Source organism: Seriola dumerili, unplaced genomic scaffold (assembly GCF_002260705.1).
Source record: "Seriola dumerili isolate Sdu_G_001 unplaced genomic scaffold, Sdu_1.0 BDQW01000045.1, whole genome shotgun sequence".
In the NCBI taxonomy this organism is placed as follows: Eukaryota; Metazoa; Chordata; class Actinopteri; order Carangiformes; family Carangidae; genus Seriola; species Seriola dumerili.
The window spans coordinates 102,511-128,097 of NW_019174300.1; the positions used below are offsets into that span (position 1 = coordinate 102,511).

The following is a 25,587-nucleotide window of genomic DNA, read 5'->3' on the forward strand; positions in this document are numbered from 1 at the left end:
TGTTTGGCTGCGGGTCGCCTTCACCCGAACCATCTGTTTTATCTCACAGCTGCCGCCATGAGTGTTCAGCAGGGGGTCGGCTACATCTAGATATGTCGCATAGACAGATAATTGTCGCTAAGGGCTACAGGCTACAATTGGTCGATAGATATTTAAGTCACAGCTGTGCTCTACTGTATCAACTCAAAAGAAAACGAGCAGGCTTAAATGCACGCGGGGACACACCTCCCGCCGCAAGCGCTCGCGGACACGCGCGTTATTCTCCAGTCTGCAAATACTCCACAATCAGAAATGGTTAAAACGGCATCTTTATGTTAAACAGAGGCTCGAATAGCTTGAATTGCAACTTTTAAAAAATACATAAATATCCGGTTATCTTATAACAGCGTGCGCGCACTTTCAGCTTTTCTCTCCGCGTGGAGGAGTGCAGAGGAATACGCGCGCGCCCTTCCATTCATGAAGTGCGTAAAAAACTACTCGGGAGTTACTACAGCGGCGCGAGGAAAGGGAGGGGCTGGCCGCGGGAGAGAGAGAAAGAGGAGGAGGGGGATACTATAGAATGTATGCCATGAGTTGCTCACGCCTGAAATACATCATGGGGGTTTTGGTATTGTAGCATGGGCAGCGATGAGGGAAAGAAACAAGATTTCCTTTCTGCTTTAGGCTTTCAAGGTTTCTCCGTTTGCTTTTAGCGACCGGTTAAATGCCCGCATCACTTTCCCGCACTGGGCAGGTAAAGGTTGTGGAGTAAAAAAAGGTTTATATATAAACACAAGCATCGAAAACAATGAGAGGTAAAGCCGAAGCCGCTCTATAGGAACAGGCTGCATATTGTTTCTGATTTGATGTGGCAGAAAACTGAAGAGTTGGTTGAGGAGTAATTAGAGATTGATACAACTTAGTGCCTCGTTCTCAAGTCGAAGTTGAAGGTTAATTATCTGTCTTTGTATCTTATAGACTAAATGTTATAATATGTAGACGATATATATAGGCTAGCCAAATGGAGTAGCACAAGGAGACACTGCAGTATGGCGGCTGAGGTTTTAACCAACAGAGCCGTCCATAGTCCATTTTCATAACTTAATAACAATGTCAGAGATGGTAGCTTCTTCTTCTTCTTCCTCTAACCTTTCCAATCGTTTGTCCTTGAAATAAGTCAAAGCTGCTTTAAAACTTTTAATTAAAGCAACAAGATGAACATGGAGGTCGAACAGTAATTCAGACAGACCACTCCCTGCTTTAAGATCTACAGAGTTATCAAGGAGGATGTTCACATTTACATGAAAAAACAAGCTTATTTCTTATATGAGATATTTAACAAGTGATTACACATTTAGGAATAAGAGCATAGCTTTATTTTTTCAAGGATATTAGAGGCCTGAGGCTCTTTTTTTCTGATTTCTAAACAGGATAGACAGCATTTTGCAATTAACCTGCAGTATATTTCCAGTCTTATTAATTGATATATTTGCAAGATATTGCCCTTACATTATTTGATATGGAAAAAATGAGCATTTCTTCTTTTTTCAAAACAAAGTGAGATCAGTACAGTCCAGAAAAGGTAAAACCAAGACTCAGCCAAAGACAGAAATGTCAAGAAGAAACAAAAATTTCATGAAGATAAAGAAAGTAACCACGATTTAAATCTTATTGTAGTTCTATCAGAATCATATTGCCATTACCCCCACATATTTGAATGCCCTTTACTGCTGTCAAGATACTGACAACTTATTTCAAACTCCATTCAGAAAACATTTTAACAACTTGTGATGGTTTGATTAGCTCATCACTATATGACAACAGCAATAATAATAAAAAAATGTTTTATAAACATTTAAAGAAATGACAGGTTTAGAAGACTAAAGGAAATTAACTTCAGTCAACTGTTGAGGTGTAGAAAATGATTTTGTTTTGTTTTTTTAGATATTTTTATTTTAAATTAACTTTTCAAATGTGAAGGAAAGATTTGACATAATTTCTTTCTATACATCTAAGTGACTAAGAGTAATTTGAGGGCATTTATTAAGTAGCATGTAAAGCTGAAAATGAAACATTCAAAAATATTGACAAATTTTTTCACAAATATCTGAATATTCATGAAATTAGTATGTTTAACAAAACTATCATTTTTACATTAGTATTTAAGTGTTAAGACCTTGGAAACAATGTAATTAAATGTTTTTTTGATATAATAAAGTAACCTTACTGTTTTTAATGGATAGGCTGTATATGATTATTCCTAAAAGAAAAAAATCTTTTAATTCTTACCTCATAAAATGAGTCTCATCATTTTTCATATTTAAGGGCTACAGGAAACGGAGGAGAAAGCTGGGACAAAGCTGATTTGTGTTAGAATCTATTTTTAACCTGACCGTCTCATGACAGAGTCAGAACTGAAAGTCATGCACTAAACTGTGTGGCAAATAGATGGAAAAAAGAATTCTGCAGTTTGGTGTTAAGTGACACGTGATGATGTTTTAAATTATTTTAATGTTTGTCAACACAGGTTAAACCCAGGCTCAGTCATTTAAGCCTTTAGTTTACTACTAGCCTGGGGTTTACCTTTCTGCTATATACCTACCTACCTTAAAATAAATAAATTGTAATGATGTTTCTCTGATCAAGCCAATTGAGATATAATTCAGTCAGAAAAACAGAACTTTAATAATCCTCCAAATTCTACTGTCCAGTTATTACAGTTGCTAAGATTCTGCTTAATGAATGTGTATATAAAAAATAAAATAAACTATCTTAATTAATTAAATTGTAATTAACTAACTCACTTTTTAAACATTCGTTAAAGATTTCCTGTTGATTGAAAAATATTACTCTAGGGTTTTTGTCAGCAGTTTTTCTATGAATGGGAGGGAAATATTAATTAAAGGCAATTGATTGATTAGTCTGATCACTAAACGCGTCGTTTAATCCTAAATGGCAACACACGCCATTTCTCAATAAACAAGAATAGCTGCTTTTGTCAAAACAATAAAAACATGAAAGTTGTATTTTTATTTTGATTTCTGAAGGTTTTACTTCTTGGACTGAGCGAATGTGAAGTGAACAGGGGCCCAGCCTCCGTGCTCCCCTTTTCAAAAACAAAATGGGGGAGAGAGGAGGAAGATAGGAGGGAAGGAGGGAGTTCCTGCTCCGTCTAAATGACGCAAGTGTGTGTGTGTGTGTGTGTGTGTGTGTGTGTGTGTAAGTGTGTGTGTGTGTAAGTGTGTGTGTGTGTGTGTGTAAGTGATGTCAGCCTTCACTTTGTTTTGAATCAGCACAGAGCAGGGCGGGACCAACAGCAGCCTATAGGAGAAGCAGCAAGGAAAGGAGCGTCTCTACACACACACACACACACACACACACACACACACACACACACACACACACACACTCACACTCACACACTCACATACACACTCGCATACACACAGCAGCCTCGCCTCCTTGGATTTCATTTCCTTGTTTGCAGCTTTGAACAGCAGAGGGCCGACTGAGTCACTCTGTTCCTATTTAGTTTGCTCTGCTCGTCTAACTTCAGTAAACCAAGTTACTGAAAGATCACTGAGGAAACAGTGATCTCCAGGGGAAGTTAATAAAGACATTTTAATTTGAAGGAACATCTTCTTTTTTTCATTAACTTGAGCAGGCCAGTGGAAACATGATGAAATACACCAACACATGAATCTAAATAAAACTACACTACTACAACTACTGCTTATATATGGAGTATAATAAACAATAACATAATAATGCATAAAAGAATACAACAACATAATAACACTTTAACCAGAATAAAATCTCTACTTTCATTGTTGAAGTCACACCATGGGGCAGGGCCCGCCCAAACCTTTTTGGGGCCCCAAGTAGATTTGAGAGGTCCCCCCTCCAAGTGTCCCCATAAACACACTGTCTGATCGTTTATTTGGCCACACAACAGTCTCTTCAAAACCTATGAGGAAACTACAAATTATATTAAACTATATTTACCATCTGTGAACTCTTAATATATCCACATCTTCTTTTAGCAGCTAACTCAGATTATGTGTCTTATTCTGTCTCTTTAGTGCACATGTGTCTTTCCTGGTAAATTCAAAGTTTGCAATTTGCAGTTTTCGGTCTTTTTCTATACTATTGTATTAATCAAAATATTTGTAAAATGAAAGATTCCCTTCAGACATGTTTCATGAACTTTTAAATACTGACTTTTGTGGGGAAAAAACATAACTAGTTCAAATTTGTTTAAATCAAATCTGCTCCTTCACCCTCTATGAAACAACTATAAATATGCAAATGTTGTTTATTAGTTTGGTTTGGTTTGGTTTGGTTTGGTTTGGTTTGGTTTGGTTTAAGCAACAAAAACACTGTGGTTAAGTTTAGGAAAAGATTGTGGTTTGGTTCAATGTAAAGAAACACATTGTGTCTCAAGTCACTGTGAGTGTTCAAACAGAGCTGGAAAACAGTTGAATAATGCTTTAATCACTACAGGTGGATTTAGTTCTGCAAGATCAGATATTTTCTCAGAAAACAAACCTGCTGTCTACTGATATGTTTAGTTTTATATTTGCAACTTGCCAACTACATAAGTCAACAACATATCCAGATTACATTAATAGAATCCATGATCCCGCCACAAGTACAATTCCTACTAAATGTATTTGCCGTTGCAGTTTAGTTGTTTAGCTCTAAACTTAATTTCTGGGTGACAGGGTTGATGCAAACTGGACCATGATTGTCTTCTAAAACTATTTGTGATGTCACAGTATCATGTTTGTACATCCGTGTGTTAGACTCAAATTCAGCAGATGACTGTGAAAACAAACTCTGCACATCCATCATTCACAGCAGAAGTGAGGCTCAAACATCTAAACAAAGAAACAACAAGCAAAATATATTTCTGACTTGAAATAATGTTTAAACTTAATTTAAAATATGTTTCTGTGTGAGACATTTAATGCAAAAGCCTGATTTGGCTTTCAAATGTCAGAGATAATTGCTGGCTTTGTACCAGCTGTAAAAACCTATTCATGACATCGACTTGAATGTTCAAAATGTGCATGAAACTGATTTTATTCATTTATTTCTAGCAAAGAAATGGTGAAAACTAGTGAGTAAAGGAACATGAGGTACCAGTTCTCAAATTTAGTTAGTAGTTTAACTGTTAGAAATAAGTCTAATTAAATTTAAATGAATAGAAAATTAACTAACTCTATGCATGCGTAGATCCTCTTTCAGCCAACTAATGCAGTAATTTAAAGAAATGAAAAGTGAAATCTTATCTGAACATGACATTTTGGCCTGGAAATAAAGAGTTATTTCTTATGCTTTATTATTATTCAATACTGTTCAAACACAGAGGATTTAGCCTGTAAATGTGTCACTCAGCCACTTTGGTTCTTTAGCAGCCTGTAAATACAGTTGTGGTATGTGTCAGTCATGTTGTCAGAGAAGGTGGTGTTCGTTTGTTTCCCTCCTAAAATACTGGATTCCGCCGTTTGAACTGGTCCTTTCATTCTCAGCTGCAGAGCTCACTTCACCCATCAAACTGACACACAGTGTTTTCTCCAAGGCTCCCACCCAACATCACAATGTACAGCTCCTGTGACGCCTCCCTCCACACATACACACTCGTTCCTCCAGACCACGTGAGCCAGTGCACTGGATGTGATACGGCACACCCACTGCTTGCCCACACCCACTTTGGGTGGGGGTGGGGGTTTAACACATTACTGCGCTGGGGGGAGGGGACTCCTCTCTTTCTCTCAGTCTCTCTCGCCCCTTCTTCTTCCCCTCCACTCCCTATGCCTCTGCTTCCTTCCTCTGCAGTTCATATATGCCTGCATGTGTGCGCGCGAGTGTGTGTATGTGTGTGCATGTGCCGTAGCACATGCCAGTGTGTCAGACATGTGACCAGCAGGCAGAGCCTCCATTTTAACTCTTTGAGAATCCCAGTGCAGGAGGAGAACGAGAGGAGAGAGAGTCATGGGGGGAAAGTTGACAGAGAGCAAACAATAAGCTAAAGAGTAAAATGGCTTACACTGTGTTTCACCATTAAAGCAGCTATTTACATTGTGAAAAAAAAACATGGCTGGCCATATCTACCATTTTCAAGAGGCAGCTTTAAGCTTCCTCTGACTACATCAACACTGAGGGCTGCAACATGCTACATGTGGAAACCCACACATGCACTCCTCTGTAGGGGTGCATACACTGTCCCCAACAATCATGCAAGTAAATACTTGTGTACATTGTGTGTCCAACACTATAGATGTTGATGTGAACAGAAACCACACAGGAAGACTTCTGTAGAAGAAGAAAGCAGGAAAATGCAAATGTGACGGTTATTTATTAAGACTTGATGTATGAACTTTGCAGCCATGTGTGCTGTTTATGTTGCTCTGGTCTTTAGAAATATATTGTGTTCAGGAAGTAAACAAGCCAATCATCATCAAGGAGCTGCATACAGTCGTCATGGCTGCAAAACTTCATGTTTCAAACCTTAAAAAATCATGAATTAGCTGCAATTACATAATTGTGGAGGTTTACGGGTGTGGGCGGGTATTTGCGGAGCAAGAGGCATGTAGCCCACTGAAAGGTCTCAGTATTCTTCACACACGTCAGTCAGGACGGCTGTACGCAACCATTTCTTTCCAAAACTTTCCAAACTAATCACACCTGCATAACACAGCAACTGGCCAGGTGTGCCAGGTGTGAAAGAAGGCAGGGATCAATTCTCTTTATTAAAGTGAGACTGTAATTCAACAGCCACTGCAAAGATCTAAACTACTGTGTAGCTAAAGCTAAAGCTAAGCAGAGAAGAGTCAGGAAACTGAATCAGCAATGTGTCTCATGCAGCAGCAAAATTTAATGAGAATTAGTCAACAATAGTCACAACAGAACAGTATAAACTGTTCAGTATACTGAACTGAGCAATGGTGCGTTTACTGCTGAATACAACTTCTCATTTAGAACTCCTCTGTCCATGAATGCCAATTTTCCACAAACACTCTCCAATGTGGACGGATTAAAAATAAGAATAAGGAACACTGAGGCTTGAGGTGATTTATATACAGTTACAGTTTACACATCATGTGGAGAAGTACGCAGATGTAAAAGAAGGCTGAGGACATTAAACAGTTGTTTAGTATGTTTTGTGGCTCTGGAAGAAGTTTACCAAAGTTTGAAAGAAATAATCCTGATGCTGCTCTCAGGGTTAATACCTGATGATGTCATCAAGGTTTTCTCACCTTGGGCTTGAGAACATAAAGTCCGGTTACCTTGGCCTGTCTTTGATAATGACTTTTCTTTTTTTAAAAGTGTCTTGTGTTTTCCCACAACTTTATAAAAGTTCCAGCACTAAATCACTAGATTTATATTATACATAGATATTTTTAATCAGTATTACTATTAATCTTTGCTTCAACCTGTTGTGATTATTTGCAGCAATCAAATCACTATTTTACACTCAATTTTATAAATAAATATGTAAATGATAACAAATAAATAGAGTTCAGCAATATTTAAACAAAGTTTGGGTTGATGACAGAGAGACAGGTGTGCATGTTATTTGGTAACCAAAGTAGGAGGAAAAAGAGATTTCCTCATTGTTTGCATTTTAAAGATGGTAGAGATCCATACATAATATCATTTTCACACATGTACTGTATTTCAAAATCAGTCAGCTGATCGCTGCACTGTAATATGATCCACTTCCTTCACCTGTGGTGAATTGATCTTTCCTGTTCAGTCCCTTCCTGCTCTCTGCTTCCTCTGTTTGTTGAATATTGTTTCCAAACATAAATGTTTCTAGATTACCAACTCCACAAATTTCAAGTTTCGTTCACTTTGCATGCACCTGGATTTTTTACACCAATAAATTCAATGCAAACATCCTGTATCCTGTCACTGAAGCATGAAGATAATCAGGTACAAACTTATATGTGTAGACTTTACTGATACACCACGCAGCCGAACCAATATTTACTCAAACAATAAAACAAAATTCATTTTCTCTCAGTGGACAGCAGGTTTTCTCCTACTCTTCCTTCATGTAAATCTAAAGCTGATAAACCTCGTGCTCATGCTGACTGAGCAGTGGAAACATGCTAGAGATGAGCCACAGACAGACTCACTGAGTCATCTAAAAGCACTATCCTCCTCCATGCTGGAGACCAAAATGCTTCACCATTACTCCATTTTGGGTTAAAAACACCTCATTCTGTGTCTAAATATAGAGCGACCAGTCTGTCAAAGCATTCATCTGGCAGACGCCTCTGTCAGAAGAGCCCCACATGTACAGTACACACACTGAGAGCAAGCTGGATTTCAGTGTCTCACTCAAGAATACTTTAACATGTGGATCCAACCACAAACACTGCAATTAAAAAGGACAAACAACCTCCAACCTCCAACAAATTAACAGCTACGCTTTGTGGAAATTTGGGGCAGTTGTTTTTCTACATATTGTTATAATAAAAATGAAATAGTTAAATACTTAATGGCTCAAGAAGGATACAATGAATCCACTGTCAAACGAAACATGGTAAAAACAAAAAACAAATCTATTACTATTTGTACCCGGGTGAAAATAGTCACACAGCAGCTACGAGGCTATTTCCCCCAACCCTAACCAATATTATTAGTCATCTTGTTTCTTGCACCATTAAAAAAAGGACATAGAGGACGCCGCGAATTGTTGCAATGCACCATTTTTGACACAGTATACAGCGGGCAGCATTCGCAGTGTCTTCCGACATCACACACTTATTAAACAGTGTTATAGCAGAAAGGTTTTCGGGAGTCACGTGAGATAGCATAAAGAGTGAAATAAGGAGGAAGTTTTGGTGCACGAATGGGTCAAGCACAGGACTCACTCTCAGGAGACTGAGATTTGACTACTACTACTACTACTACTACTACTACTACTATTTCCTTTTTTACTTTGGTTGACTTATCTTGTTTTGTTTTGTTATATTCAGTTTTCAGTTGCAGTTTGGTTAGGTTTAGGAATTAAAAGTAATTGGTTAGATTTAGGAAATGATCATGGTGTCACATGTTAAAAAGCTTTTCTGCCGGAACTTGAGGTTCTCCAGGAGGGACTACAACCCAGGTGTAAATAGCCACATTGGGTATCCACCCTGGGTGCAAATAGCACTGTTGGCTACAGACTCCTGGGTGCAAATAGCACTATGATGAAATGGTATTTCGACAGTATGTTGTTTCTGATAGTCACCAGAGTTGGGACTAAATATACCCAACAAGGGAGCACTTGAAACGTGGTCATAAGATAATGCTCTCAGTTATGGAGGCAAGGTTTTGACAAAATACAATAAGAGCAAATAATTTGGTAATTTGAAGGCTGTTTATTTGTAGATAGTACTCTCAGTAGGATTTGATTATAAAACATACATGAAAGTAATTAAATGTATTTTTAAAAACACATATAACCCTGCAGTGTGATCTGAACAAAGCAGTCATTTGCAGTGTTTGAGCCATCAGGCAGAAAGACGACCACCACAACACGTGACAAAGAAAAAATGGAGGGGAACATAAGAAGCTGCATATCTTTAATAAAAATGAATAGACGTCTTTATCTCCTGCAGGACCTCTGTAATCACAGTCATCATTCAAAATGGATTTTTCAGGCTTCAAAGCAACAAAATAGACTGTATTTCACAGGCTAACAGGACAGGAAGGAGAAGCCAGTTGACTGTGGATTACATGTTTCTTTCCACGTCCACTTCCTCTCAGTGTATACTGCTAATGCTACAGTCATGTGACCATTTATCCCTTTCTTTATGTGTCTGTGTGATAAGATGAGTTTGTTTAGCTCATCATAACCAAGTGAGCTTTGTCCACTGGGGATGGTGACGACACCCCCCCACCCCCACCCCCCACCCCGGTTTTCTGTTTTTACATCATTTGAATCTGAAAGAAACTGAGACCTTTTACTGATCATGTGCTGCTCATCTGGCGCCTTCACGAACTACTGTACACCACAGCAATATTATACCTCCTGAATAATGAGGAGTGATTACTGGACTTTTTTTGTCCTGGGTTTGGCCTCTCAGGTTTCAAGTTTCTTCTGCATGCTCCTAGAGAAAAAAATAAAATATCAAAAATAATAAAGGGGAACTGATTTTACACTGTAGTTCACTTGTCACTATGTGTATTACTAATCCTGTGAAAAAAGACGTTGATTTTATTCTGTGGCTCAGAGGGGAGCTTTCTCACGTTAGAAAAAAATAATAATAATCTGAAGATGTCACCACAACAGTAAGTCTGTGTTTTAAATACATGCAATGTTAAATAAGCAGGGAGGGTCTAATGAAGTGTCACATTATGAAATAGATTCATTAATAAGAACGGGAATAGGAACATTTTTGCAATTTGACCGACATAACTGTACATGTGTCCAGATGTCAGGAACTCTCTGCCTTTGATTTTGATCCTTCTTTTGTTAATCTATATTTTTTAAAATCTCCCAGTTTGAATTCACATTTTGATTTATACGTAACAAGAGAATGATTTTATTCTTCTTCTTTATTGTAACACAAAGATGCTGCAATTGACCATCAGTAGATTACACAGCATTATGGGTGCCTAAAACTATATTTGAGTCTTAAAGTTTTTGCATGCTTTATTGTTTGTTTGTTTGTTTTTTTATTTTATGGCGTGTGGTTTGAAATGTAAATACAGAACTACTGCAGCATCAGCCCTCTGATATAGACCAAATATAGTTTTCATAATAAGAGCATAAATAGTACAGAAATGTGGGCCTTTCTTACTTTTGTAGTTTTTTTTGTTTTTTGTCTCATTGACAACTACCCACAATTCACTGTTTCCATCCACTCCTCTGAAACAAAAATGTCAATTGTAATAACAAGTAAGATTTTTTTACTGCCATTAAAGAACAATCAATAATCAACTTCAGCTGATGTTAAACAACGTTTACTGAAATTAGACCAAAAATAAATCAGGCAGGCTGTTATTTTATTTGAACCTTCATTAAGGTTTAGTGGTGTAGAGGGCAGAAGATCAGTGGATTGTTTTTGAGACTAACAAAAATTTAATTTCACTCAGAGCAGCCTTCACACTAGTTTCACTACAATACAACTCTCCTTGTTCAAATTAAAGGACATGAGGATCTTCTTATTTTTAAGAATTATGTTTTATTTTCATTGGATCTGTGTGTAAACTAGGGCAGAGCATTTTATGTTTTAATCAGGTTGATATGAGCAGTTGTGATGGGATAAACCTAAATGAGAGATCGAGACCAGAGGTGGAAAAATAAACAATGACAAATGGGTCAAACAGACAAACTGGTTCACAGTTTAGACTCCCACACACTTACATACACACGCAGGCAGAGGAACCAGGAAGAGGGCGGCACAGGAAGCTCTATATGCGAAAGAGCAACTATAGAAATTCCTCTCAGCCAATCAGAACTCAGCGTGAGATGCCTCTCGGTCAATCACAAGCTGGATGCCCTATAGGCTCCTTAATCTCCAGTTTCTTTCTCATTACTGTTGAAAAAATGTTAAGAATTTAGCCCCCCCCCCCACACACACACACACACACACACACACACACACACACACAAGCACAAACACATCTATCCCTCGTAGGCCCATGGGAGAAGTGTTGTGGTGGTCTGCTAAATGGAGAGGTAAAGGTCTTTTAAAAAAGGAGAACTAAAAACGAATGGAGGACAAAAAATAGAGGAAGGAAAGTGTTAGGGAGAGAAAAACAAACAATAAAATGTCTACCAGTTTATAAAAGACGCCTGTCCATGGAAAACAGAGGCAGAAGTGGAGGAGCAGGAAGATGAATGTCTGTAATCATTTCAGTTTACCTCAACTTCCATCAACAGTAAGAAACTCTTTGATTTCTGAGATATAGATGTAAATAAAACTGTGGCTGGGTTTTAAATTAAGAGTAAATATGTGTATCTACTTTAACAGGAGAAAACATTCATAATGTAATGCCTTTTCTTTTTTTGTTTTTAGTCTTTATTCCTGAATATGAAACACATGCCTGATGTCTGTCCTTTCAAAACAAATCTAAATGTTAAAGCAGGAATGAAGATATTTGCTTCTACAGTTTAGATATATTTACACATAAATTTCGATTCTACTTTAAAATTCGTCCACTGATAAAATTGTTTGGCGGGTACATGTTATGAAAGTTCACCTAAGTTTTACTTTTTAAGATTGAACTATATTTTTAACTAACAGCTTTGATTCAAACTTTTTCAAGTCATCATAATAAAAAAAATACATTTTTCAGCCTCTCCCAGGTATTTCTAAAAATCACTGTTTTGTCTTTATTTTAACTTTAACTAATTAATTGTGCCTGCTGTGTCAACTGAGTCTTGTGACCCTTAAAAAATGTGAGGACAGATGACCGCAATTCCTTCTTCATTCGTCTAAAACCTGGTTTTCTGTCTTTTTTCTGTCTCTTAACATTCACAATTCACATTCACAATTCTTAAAATACCACTTTTATTTGAATAAACTGTTCTTAAATTAAATGGATGATGTGGTTCGTCCTTTTCTAAGCAGCTTCTGTTTAAACAGATTCTACCAAATGAAAAAAGTATTTTCATCTTTAGCTGAAACATGTCCCAACAAGGACTCGATGCATGACTGGAGTCTGACAGCTGCCATGAAATCTACATCTACATATTTTTTTTTCTCCATGCTCTTATTTCCACAGTTAAACCTCAATTTTAAAAGATTATTTCCCTCACCTTCCAGAAAACATGCCGTTCCTACATTTTGAGATGTGACCACCAGCCAATGAAATCATCGGATTTCACAACAGTCCCTCCCCTCCACCCAACCAACCAAATAGGTTCTTCTCCCTGACTAATATACTATTGGTTTATACTTTGGACTGATCCCTCCCCTGCTCATTTCCCTCCCTAATCCCTATGCACAGTAACAATTTACATCTATAGGCTATGGGATCCCTTTAGCACAAAACAATAAAGTAATATGGTGTTCGTAGAAAGAAAAGTATCTGTACATGAAGATATTTGTGGCTGAAATGCACTAGAAACTGAAGGTGACTCATTACAATTTCTAATCATTTAAAAAAGTGTGCACAGGTGGGAAGCCAGTGCAGGATCATGTCTTTGTCATGTCCCCACTAGTTCCTCCCAACCTACATAAATATACTTTAATTATGCGCACAGCAACTTACATTTACTGAAAACATTTTGTGCAAAAAACTTCATTGATGTTCATTGCAGTTTCATTAAAAATGTAAATATTCAAATATGTTCGAGAGTGGGAAGCCAGTGAGGGATCACGTCCTTGCTGCTGCACTAGCGGCTCCTGTTATTTAGTTTGTTGCCAAAGCCCAAACACAACACAACAACGAATTGAAGAAAAATAACAACTAAAAATTATAACATTTTGCAGATGGATACACACAGTGGCCACTTGATTTAAAAATGCAATGAAACAGCCCTGCCATAAATTTTACAAAGTCTATAACTTTAAGTTTTTGTTGACGTTGCATGAATCATAAAAATTCAATCATATGTTTATTACTGGGGTCATAATTAAGGTGTTGTACTGGAGTATAATATACTACATTTATGTTCATTTTTTCCTACCACCTCAGTATAATGCAGTTCAGTAAAACACAGAACTAACTATGACCAGGGATAAAAGAAATTAACATTATAGGCCAGAACTGAACTTTATGGCAGAATAGTTGTATTGGTTTGTATTAAACTGTGCAGGTGTACCTAACAAAGTTGCCACTGAGTAGACGTGCACACAACTTTTTAATCAGGAAATACATCAGCTCCAGCTACAAGTACATTTTTTTTAATGCTACAAGCAAAAACCACTTTTTTGTGTATTTTCTTTGGTGCTGGTGCTTGACTCGTTTCTAATGGAAAAGACTCTGGTTCAATCCTCACAACCCGATTGTCAAAGTGTGCATAAGACACAGTCCTTGAAGCTGGACCTCTTCAAATATAAATTGTTTTCACTTCAGTGACTGTGCACAACCATGATAAATTCATGCAATTGTTATTTTCATTTTGGACCGAAGCAGGATGAGCAGTTTCATCGTTTTTCTCATGTTGTTTAATGTTAAGTATCAGTCGGTCAGTATTTCTTTCCCATTACACGATTTCAACACGTTTTTTGTGCAAACAGCCTGGAAACCCGAATATTTAATTTAGTTTCTTCTTTTACAAAGGGATTTTTTAATTAATTCTTTATCTAGAAGTGTTGCACATTAAGAGTTTTCCAAACCAACTATTCCAGCCAATTACTCGATTAAAAGCTAATTTTATATCTCAACATATGAAAACAGTCCCACAAAAGTCTATTCAATCAAATAATAAAATTGTTTTTTAAGTTTAGATCAAATTATTATGGTTTAAGTTGGTAATGGTTTTGTTTAATGTAATAAAAGGCTGTCAAGTTAGATCCCACTCAGGCCACCTCCTACCAAACTAAAACATGTTTTGTACAATTTTTAAAAAAAGATCAGGTGTGTGAGCGGAGTTACTGTTACAGCAATAAATTATTCTGACATAATTAGCACAATATAAAAAAACCTCATAATTATTAACAGTGTTTTCAGAGTAAAAGTCACAAATTTGTGCTTCAGAAACAAAATACATGGACAAAAGTGTATTGAGTTTTGTAAAAAACTGTAGATGTGATGTGATTAAAATTTACATTTTACTTCACATTACCAAAGTACTGTATAAAATACTTACAAAAAGTGTTACATTTTCACCTGGAAAAGGAGACTAGTACTTACTGTAAAATCTAATTTGTTTTCGTCAGTGTCTCAAGATTCTATTGTGAAAGGACACAGATACAGTAGTTTCTATTTTACCAGAGGAAGACTGATGTGTGTATCGGTGTATCTGCTGTTTATCCGGAACTGCCACTCAGACAACATAACTACTGAAGAATTTGCATCTGAATCATATGACTCCTGCTCTCATACAACTGAAGCAGGGTTCAAACTGGAACACATTTTGGTGGTTTATAAAAAAAAAAAGGAGATCCAGGGTCAACTAAACAAGTAGCCTCAGAGGCGGGATTCATTTCACAGGTTTGAAAAAACGCACACACACACACACACACACACATTCTCCTCCGACTGTCTCACACTAGATGACATGACTGCGGATGATGACCGGGGCAGGGCTGCAGGGAGGTTCTCTCTCATGTACATGCATACAATCTCTCTACAACACACACACACATATGCATAAGAGGCCCCAGCAGACCCGACCCCTGGGCCCCAACCCCCTCCCCTCCCTTACCCTCCCCTCCCCCCCTTCTCCTTTCTCTCTATTTTTATTTCTTGATCTTTCCTCACTGGTCATCGCTTCTCATGTATGTGCTGGTGTGGCATGCATGAACTGAAATGTTTGCGTGTGTGTGTGTGTGTGCGCGTGTGTGCGCGCCCAATTTATTTTTAGTGAGAGAAAGCACAGGAGACGGCCAGAGTGAGGGAGGGAGAAAAAAAGAGCAAGAGACACAGAGGGAGAGTTAGAGATGGAGAGAGAGAGAGAGAGAGAGAGAGGGGACAGATGGTTTGAACCAGAGAGAAGAAACAATCAGAAAGATGGGGCGGGGGAGGGGGGGGGGGGGTCTTTCTTAAAGACACAGGACGCATTTACCCCTTCACCTACATAAGGCCTCTATGTATCTCCTCTATAAGATAAGGCCTTTGTCATCATGTTCCTCCTTCAAATTGTCTGTTCTGTTCGGTTATTCAAACAAAAAATGCAAATGGAAAAGTTTTGTCAGCTCATACCGAACATATCTGCATGATCACTGCCATTTGTCACCCAGTACTGTCTGTTCTTCCTTGGTTAAAGACCTACTCCAGAGATTTAGTATTGCACCTCAGTAAAGTTGGTGCACTCACAAGAGACTAAGATATGACAGACTGAGATTTCATATAGAAAAAGCTGAGATATTGTGACTTTTAAAGCTTTTTTCCACAACATGGTACCGTCTACACTCGACTTGACTCAACTTGCTTTTGGTACCAGGAACTTCTTTTTCCACTGCAGATATTTCCCCCTCAGTCGTCCCGCAAAGCTATCATGACACCATATTCACCACGACGAACACATTAACGTCATCGAAGGGAAACCAATCAGAGAGACGTTTCATTTGACAACGGAAAGTTTTGCAGGTTGCCTTACTAAAAGTATAGAACAAAAACTAGAAGAAATGTAACAGGCGACAGCGAGAGGTGTACAGTCGCTTGGCGGGATCGTTAACATCCTGTCTTGCAGTGACGATTCTCTCTGACCAATCAGTCTCCTGTGGTGTTTTCACGTCACCTTTTGGTATCGCCTCAACTTGCCTCAAACCTTGGCAGAGGTGATAACAAAAACAAAAAAAAAAACTACCAAGAACCAGGCACAATCCACAACTTTTGTCCAATGTAAAACCAAAAAAGGTGAATCAACTCGAGTCAAGTTGAGCTGGTACCATACAGTGGACAGGGGCATTTAGGTCCAACCTAAGATCTAAACCCTGAACCCTCACAGATGTAATTGACGTCACCTGGTATAAAGAGGAATGGGATAACAATTTGTGACATATCATGTTACTTAGAAACATACAGTTGCAAGTTTGGGACTTTTGATTTTACAGTTTTTACTCCCTCCCTTCACTTCCTGTTTGTAAACTAAAAAGTAATGTTGGATCAGATCTGGTGAGAGCAGATTTGGAATCATAGAACTGATAATTACACACAGTTGTGGCTGTGAATCAGCAGTGAGCTCTGTGTTTCTACTGACTAAACTTCTTTTGTCTTGTCACGTTATGGTTAGTTCCTTACATTCCTTACAGTTTTTTTTTCTTACATGTTGTTGTTTGTTCTTTTTTATGTTTTATGCTGGTTGCTTAACATCACAACACTATGAACTGTCTGTAATTCCGTCAGACAAAGTTTGCAGAAATGCAGAGAGCCTTGATGTGACAGTGGGACACTCCTGAGCCCTCATGGACTCGAACCTTTGTCTCTAGAGCAAGTCAAGTTCCAAAAACACTGGATCCTACATTGCCCATAATGCAATATGATAGCATCTTTTCAGTTGGCCTTCCCTCCCTGGTAAACGCCCATGTCTTTCAAACTTCATGTTGTAAACAAGGATTTCTGTGAAAAATGCATGTTATCTAAACCCTAAGCCAAGATAACTCTGATGACATCACTATGACATCACCAGGGTTATTTTCTCAGACCACACAAACCTCCTTCACAACCACAGAATATGTTAAACAACTATTTTCACAGACGGTGGTACTACAGTTGACTGGTAAATTCATCTTTGTGTGAAATTGATGGAGTGGCCCTTAAAAGTTATGGAACAATCATTTTCATGCATTTAAAGAATCAAAATTTCAGTCTGAGATTGGACATAAAATCCAATCAAACACTAATAATTCAACTGCATCATTCTCAGTTTCATATTTGGTGTGAAACAGGGTGGAACTGGAAACATTAAAACAGCAAAACAGAAAAAAGTTTTTTTTTTTACATTAGATAACTTTGTTTCTAAAGGGAACACTAGTTAGTTTTCACACACACAGTGACAAATAACAACAGCGATGAGTCACAGCAGACATGAAAGACAAACGTCACACACAAGCACATATTCCAACATGTTTGGGATCCCTCTGCCCACCAAGTTAAACAGCAATGTAAAAAAAAACACCAATCAGAAGAGATGTCCCTAAAAAAATAAGACCAATAAAATATCCATATGAAATGAAACCTTAGAATTTATCTACAACAATTGATACAAAACAAACCATTTGAGCCATTTAAGGAACAGGCTCAAAAGTTAATTTTAATACAACACTAATTATGTACTTTTAGAGAGTACGTTTGCTGTGAAGGAATCCTATCTTTACATGTCTGCACTATAAGAATTAACTTAAGTACAGTATCTAAGCAAATAATAATAACTTTCCTTCACTTGTCAATGCTAATAAGGCTGAGGCTAACAATTACCTTCATAGCTGATTAATCTTTTCTCTCAATCAACTGATTAATCATTATAAAATAGTGTAAATTCCTGTTAATAATAAGTGGATTTTATTGGACCAACCTTCTAAAACCTGCACTTTCATATAACTGTCTTAAGTGTCAAAGAAAATCCTCAGTTTACAGGAGTTGGAACAATTAACCAGTGATCAAAGTAGCTTTCTGATTAATCATTGCAGCGTGAACATCGTGTTTCAGCATGTATCTCCCACAGTTATAGTCTTGTTGGTATGAAATTCTCTCTTTGTGTTTCCTAAGAAAGCAGAATGTAATAAATGTTCCAGATTACAGCTCAGCAGGCCGTTTAATCAAATTACAGCTCAGCTATGTCCAAAATCTTTTTCTGTCCGAGACGCTCGAGAAATGCAGCTCAGCTTAAGTCAAATTTAAAACACATGCATCTTCTATCTTTCTCTCAGTCCCTCTCTCACTGGATCTCTTCATGTGTTTGTCTGCCTTTAATTCTGCTGCGCGCTCTCTCTCTCTCTCTCTCTCTCTCTCTCTCTCTCTTTCTCTTTCTCTTTCTCTCTCTCTCTCTTTCTCTCTCTCTAGCAAAGAGGCTGGAATGGTGCAGAGAAAATGGCAACGCGCCAAGAGAGAGAGAATGAAAGAGAAAACAACGGAGAGGGAGAGACAGAAATGAACATACTGTACCAGAGAGAGGGAGAGAAGAAAACAAAAAAAGACAGTGAAGGCATGTACAGAGAGAGAGGGAGGGAGAGAGAGAGAGGGGAGGATAAAGTAAGAGCATGCGTGTGGGCGAGGGAAGTGGGGGGGGGACCTATTGACTTTTTTTTTTTTGCTGCTTGCAGGTGCTGCTGCCAGACGATTGGTCGCACCCCCCTTGCTCCCTCCGCCCACCGTCCCCTCCTCCTCTTCCTCCTCCTCCTCACTGGCCATGAGAGAAGGGGAGACTAACCATGGTGTGCCTCTCCTTCTCCGAGCCTCTCTCTCACTCAGTGTGTGCTGCTGTGTGAAAGCCCTGACTACACACACACACACACACACACACACACACACACACACACACACACACACACACACACACACACACACACACAATTACACATTCACAGTCCCTCAGATGCATGATGTATTTTGAGTGCATTTAAAGTTGCAACAGTTTACATAATGCAAGGAAATAAGGAACACAGCTGCAGCTCCTCGAGTAGAATAGAATAGAATAGAATAGAATAGAATAAAATAGAATTTCCTGTTACAAAATCTTCCAAAATCTACAAAATACACCCTGAAACATGAGAAAGAAATCTTAGTAAAGAGTGAATTATAAAGTCTGATTCTGGAGTGAAACTGGAAAGAGGAATTGCAAAAAGGACACTTATATGTCAGAACTTGCTGACTTGAGTTTTTCAGTCACATTTTAACTTTAGCCAAAATAAAACCAATTTTTCTTCTGCTAAAGATTGAAACACGTCCTGCACAGATGGTGACATGAGAGAGTCGGGCCCTGAGCTCAGAGCGGAGTCTCCGCTCTGTCACAGTGTCTGCAGTCATAATGTACATCAGATACAGTGATGTTATGAAGCCATGCAAATGGAGGCTATGGATGATTCTGGACATCATCTGCGTTTACTATATTTAAAATTTCCAATCTCAACGCTGTCTCTGATAACAACTATTAAACCATTCAACCTCACTACGGGTTAATCTGATTCTATAGGACTGTTGAAGCATCCACCCTGCCGAAGTGTCCCTGAGCAACACGCTGAACCCCCAACAACTTCAGTGAACTGTGACCTTCCTGCTTGAAGCAACACTGGTGCAACTGAATAAGAGTCAGTGAGGATGGCGTCCATATGAACCCAATGAGAAATCAAGGTGGATATAAAGGACTAAATGAGGTTGTTAACAGAACAGTATGACCGTGCATTAGTAGTATGTTTAATTGTTGCTTTTACAGATGAGTAATCATCTCTAACTACTGACAGTCTAATCATACAAACACATTTTTGCTTGATTGAATAACCTAAAATAAGAGTGCGTTCTGCAGGTGAGTGAATGTAGTACAGCGACACTGAATGTGTGTGTGCGTGTACAAGAAAACTAAATCTGCCACTGCTGCATTACACGGACTAAAACTATTTTAGGGCATTTGTTTGGATGTTTAGAATATGTAGGATGTATAAAGTAGGGGTGCAATGCAAATCTATATCTGCATATATCACAAAATTAGCTATATCTCATTTCATACCAGAAGTGGCAGTAACCAGGACTGAGAGCTCCTGGAAATCATCCAAAATTGTTTCATTATAGATCATTAAATATGTTACATGCTCCTGTCAGTTTACATTCCACATGTATAAATCTTGTTGCCAATTAAATATAAGTTATATAACATTCTAAATGTATATAAATCTGTCAAATAATAACGCTATTGATTTGTCTTTCATAAGCATCTAAAAAAGTCTAAACTGAGTCTAAACTGAAGCTGTTTAACTGCTACAGATCCAGGTGGAGGTTTGTAAATAATGTGAAGAGGCTCAAATGAATGTTAAGTTTGTCAGTGATATGACATGACAACAAATGGCTGATAATAGTTCTTAGGGTCATAATGCATCATAAAAAAAAAAAGAGTATGACAGCAGTGGGAGGGGTTTGAAATTGGTTTCCAGAATATATATTAAAAAAAATTAGTTTAAAATGGTCCCTGACTTTAACTGGTCATTTCCTGTCAAGTTGTGTCACAAAGTGGCAGTCAAGCTGTATCATGCACCACACAACTAACTGTAAACTTCTGTGACCTTTTCATAACCTTTTGTGTGCATTAATGAAAAACAGAGTTTCTTGGGCAAGAATAAATATGTTAATGGAAGAGAAATATTTCTCCACTACAAAAGGACTAGTTGTTGGTAAAGTGTCTTAAACTGGAGGCGTCTCTGCTCTCCAGGTGAGGGTGTGGAGGTTTGCAGAAAATTTTACCTTCAGTGTGAAGTGACATGTTCACCAACAGAGTCCCTTTGACCATTATAAGCAACCATTTACCAACTGTACCCGTACCTGTCCTGGATTTTTACATCTGCTGCTGCACTGAACGTTTGAATTGTTTGGATTTAACCTGTTTAATCTAACATGAGATATCAATTTCCCCTGTGTTCTTGACGGATCATCTTATAATGTTATTTGAAAGGTAATGTCTGGAGTTTGAGATCTGTCCAGGTGTCTCAAGGGGATAAGAGATATAAATAAATATATATTTATTTATCTTCGATAATTTTGCTTTCGAATCTGACTTTTCTTTTTTTTTTTTCCTTTTACGTCTTCTTCGGTTAAACTGCCTACAATTCATATCCACACTACGTCCAATGATGACAGTTAAAAACTGCTTCATTTTAGAGTCATTAAAAGCCAGACAGACTAAGAACCACTGGTGTCTTTATCATGAATTTAACCGCTCTCATTCACGTGTCATATAAGTTGCTTTGAAAAGTTCTAAGTTTACTTCGAAGAGAACAAGAAAACAGAGCGTGAAAGTTTGTTCTCAACCTTGAAGACAATAGTTTGACAGAAAAACATCAACTCATAAACTTTATATCTGATCAAACTCCATCCACTGATGCACTGATGCGATTAAAAGCTGCAGAAAAAGCTAGTTAGTTAGGTCCACTGACTAACTAGCCATTCCTCCTCTTAGTGGATGGATTCTAGATATTTTGTAGATATAGATGAAACTACATTAGTGGAAAAATTACTATAAATGATGAATGATGCCTGAAGTATCAAAAATCAGCCATTTGTTGTGATGGTGCAGCCAAGACGAGACTCAAGATGTTTGAATGTTTCATAGGTATTTAATAAGATTATACATCAAAAGAAAGATATATTGTGAACTTTTAAGCTATTTAATGAGAATGTGTGAATATCCTAATAATATATAGGATATTCCCACCTGGTTAACTCTCTAAACTATTATACTATATTATCTATATTAACTATATTATCACCATAGAGTCATTTTACAGTCTGTCAGTGAATGGCAGGAGAACTGGGATCTTCATTTGTCATAAGCTGTTTGATCAAACTCGTTCTCATTATGAAGGACAAAGCAAAAATATCTTTCAACTTCATTTCACAACTAATTTTATTTGAAAATTTTGTGACAGAATTGATCAGACTAATCGGCTGGAAATGATGGGGGGAGGACAGACTCACAAAACCAAGTGGTCATAATGATTGATTGAAGGGTGAATGCTGGGAGTTGAATATACCTCCTTTGATCCATACGTCATAACTATAGCCTACAGGTTCCCTATATTTCTATAGGGAACTTATGGGGGAATATAGGGAACTAGAACAGTATGAGAGGAACAGGAAGTGATTCTCTCTTTTCAATTCACACACACACACTCTCTCTCTCTCTCTCTCTCTCTCACACACACACACACACACACACACACACAGAGTGACGGGATGCTGTATAGTTATATTTAGCTCAGCTACCTTAGATTTACTTTTTATTTTCTGAGATTTAAAAAAAAAGGTTTTTGTCTGAGGGTGGTGGAGGTTACAACCAGAACACATGAGGATTAACAAGAGAATTGGATGCATCAGGCAACAACAAATGTTAGACACCAATGCAATTTTGCTTTTTCCAGTTTTTGGATGAGAAAAATCAACTGCATATTTATTTTTGTTTTATTTAGTTGTTTTACAATCTGTAAGAAAATGTGTATTTCTTTCAGACTCTATAACAAAAACTGACATTGGATTCATTTGTTATTTTGCTGAAACTTTTTGAGTGAAGTCGGTCACAGAGCTCTGGTTGGTGACTACACATCTGAACATCCACACGTAAAGGTAGAGTTACGATTAAGAAAATATTCCAAATGATGACACCCGATCTGAAGACAACATTATTTCTGGCTGCAGCCAAATGTATAGCTAATAAATCAGAGATTTTGCAGCTGAGATTGGTGTGTTTTATATTGGCGTCTATGAACCAATCAATGAGATACACTCTTTTCTACAGCATAAATGAAAGAGGGAATTTTTGGTGATTTTCACAGAGAGAGCAGGTACAGCCATAATGAATTAGGTCAAATGATAATGTTCCTTCCTGCTACCCAAAAGGGGCACAGTAAGAACAGGTATTTCTAAAGCTAAGCTGATTCAGGAAACTGTGATATTAATTATTGTACAGTGTATAAAACAGCAACAGACCCAGATCTTCATGTATTTAGGATGTGGATTCAGATAACACAACAGGTAAACCATCTTTTACTTTCTAATTAAAGTTAAAGCATTTTAAAAATTAAATTTGAATACATTGCACCTGCTGTCAAATTGGTGTAAAACCTATTAAATCATTATTTCAATAAATATAATTTTCTGTAAATGTTTGTTTTGTTACATTAAAATTTAAAAATACAATTTATTATTGGTACACCATCCCTAACAAACCCTTAAATAAATGAAATGAATAATGGTTGCAGCAACAAACTGTGTTTTTGTAGAGTGGAGCCACAGATTTTTTTTGTTAAATTTAAAATTGAAAATACTCAAATGATTTTTGGTTTTTGGTTACTTTTACATTCACAATCTATCACTATAGGATATCTGTACATTTTTCTCTCTCTAAAGGATGGCTTGCTCTCTCTGTGCATCCCCCAACCACACACACTCTTACACACTCACCGTTCAGCCCCCATCCCCTGCACCCCTCCCAGCTCTTCCCTCTGTTCCTCTACCTCTCCTGCTGACCTCCCACAAACCTCTGCAGCCTGACACACATTTCGCTCAGCCTCATGATGAATATTATGACTGTCTCTGAAATCTAAAACCCTTCCATCTCCGTGTTACAGCAGCCATTTTTTGACACACACACACACACACACACACACACACACACACACAGCCAGAGCGTATACATCCATAGCATTGGTCAGGGGTCAGGGGGTAGCCATGGACAGCGCCCCCTGCAGCCTACAAGGGGTTAAACACTGACGCTTATGGAACAGAAAGAAGGAGTGGAACCCTAGAACTGCCCCCCTACCTCCTCCCCCGATCCCATCCCTTAAATAAAGGGTTCAGTTCCCTCTGAACACCAGCCCCTCCCACACAAACACACACCTCCTCCTATGTCAGAATAGAGTGCACACACCATCTACTACACACTCAGCAGCAATAACGGACCTGCTAACTTGAACATACTCCCAGGATTTGACAAGACTGGAGTCAGATTAAAGAAGGCAAAGATCAACATGATATGAAACAGGAGCTTCTTGTTAGTTGTGGAGTAGTTAGAGGGAATTAATTATTTCACTTATCTGGTTATTAGTGTGAAAGCACACCTTGTGAAAAACAAGAAAGTCGCCTGTTTGCTCAAATTAGTGTTCATTAACAAATACACTGCTGCTGTTGTGTCACAGCTGGGGTTTTTTAAACATTAACTAAGCAATGCAGTACACTTGTGTTCACTCAGGCATCACATAGACATGTATGGGTACAGTAGTTGAGCAGATGTTTGACATAAATATTTAAACAATAATTTTTGGGACATAATTTGGATAATTTGGCTCTCGTTAGCTGGATATATGAACGGCCATTTTAAAAATGGGGCTTGATAAAATTGTTTCCCATGGTATTAATCCTCTCCCATAATGCATTCATGTTTAAACTGGAATACTTTTTAACATCAACAGCAATTGAAGTATGCTAGCTGTGTTGCTAACAGGGTGAGCTGGGCGCAGAGGAGACCCAGTGAGAAAAAAAAAAGAAAAAAAAAAAAAACAGCTGCCTGTGCAGTGTTCCTGCTTCATTCAGAGCTTCGCCATTTTACCCTCACTGCCTGACGTGGAGTGACTCCTCTTTGCGTGGAGGCACCACGTGTTGTGGAGCCACTGAAGGCCTTGACTCGCCCAGGGTGGCCCCCCCATCTCACAAATCACCTTTATCATTATGGCTCTTCAAGGTTATCAACAAAAAAAGGGTCTGGGACACTGGTGCACACACAACACAACACACAAGCACCATCAGAATCATTTACTAACCCGCTGAGAGATTATAAGAAATTACAGCCTGCTGCCATGTTGGTTCCCTAAGCATGACGAGTGACCTGTTTCTGCAGTTTGACGATAATTGTGAGATCCAGCCTCACTGCCAAACGCCATTCAGCTCCAGAAAGACCACACTGCTAGTATTTTTTGCTCCACAGCTATGTTGCAACATTTATGGCGCAGAGCAGGTGCCTAAAACCAGCTCTAATTCACACATTTACCCACATTCACACACAATATCACATAAATGCTGATCACACATAATGTTAGAATTTATTTGAAGCAAACAATGAACCAACAGGATGAAATCTGTGTCCACTGGCCATTTAGCTAGTGGGATACACACACACATGAGCACACATGTGGCCAAACAGTAGAACATGGAGAGCTGTGCTCACAGCTCACCTCGTATCTGTGCCAAAGGTTACAGGCATGAAAGATGGTCTATAGGCGAATTCCATGATACTGTTAAAAGCAGGTCAAGTCTGGCTATTAACACAGAGCAGCTGATTTACAATGGATCCCA

At 38.1% G+C, this 25,587-nt stretch overlaps 1 protein-coding gene across 1 annotated transcript in view; it reads right to left on the minus strand.

The window, feature by feature from the left end:
- Positions 1–25,587, minus strand: part of LOC111217808 (insulin-like growth factor 2 mRNA-binding protein 1) — an 80,815-nt gene that overhangs the window by 52,724 nt on the left and 2,504 nt on the right. The gene's annotated exons all lie outside the window — the stretch shown is intronic.